We start from the raw sequence: 525 nt of genomic DNA, 5'->3' as shown, positions 1-525 counted from the left end.
GCCTGTCCCCCGCCTGTCTCACACTGGGTTCCTCGGCCAGGTCCTGGGGGCGCCCCACTTCTGCGCGGCCCCTCCAGGCACCCAGGACCTCCTCCCGGGAGTCGCCGGGGTTCCCACGTCCTCCCGGCCCCTGCGCCTGTCATTGTCCTTTCGACTCCTGCTTCTGGTCCTCTCTGAGCGCCGGCTCCTGGGTGCTCACCTTCGTCACAGCCCCCTCCCAGCCCCGCCCGCTCTTCTAAGACACGACTCCGACTTCCCAAGTCTTGCCTGCCCCAAGACCTGGCTCCCGCCTCTCCGGAGCCCCGCTCCTGCTCCCTCCCCCGCCTCCTCACTCCCACGCCAGGCTCGAGGGGCTCTCGTGCCCGGGCCTTTGCACATGCAGTTCCTTTTGCTCGAAGTGCCCTTCCCGTCCCTGGCTTCTCCCCACGGCCTTCACAACGCGTCCCAAGAGTCCCCTTTTCCGGGTCTTTCGTGAAGTCTCGGACACCGTGCGTCACCCCTCTGGGCGCCCAGGGCACTCCGCTC

General features: G+C 68.4%; 1 protein-coding gene across 1 annotated transcript in view; it reads right to left on the bottom strand.

The window, feature by feature from the left end:
• The window catches only part of SCARF2 (scavenger receptor class F member 2), a 15,165-nt gene that overhangs the window by 11,599 nt on the left and 3,041 nt on the right, over positions 1-525 (bottom strand). The window lies entirely within an intron of this gene.

Source organism: Carlito syrichta, unplaced genomic scaffold, assembly GCF_000164805.1.
Source record: "Carlito syrichta isolate Samal-C Ts95f unplaced genomic scaffold, Tarsius_syrichta-2.0.1 Scaffold115573, whole genome shotgun sequence".
Classification (NCBI taxonomy): domain Eukaryota; kingdom Metazoa; phylum Chordata; class Mammalia; order Primates; family Tarsiidae; genus Carlito; species Carlito syrichta.
The sequence above is the reverse complement of the archived record's forward strand: the minus strand, read 5'-3'. Positions and strand labels throughout refer to the sequence as shown.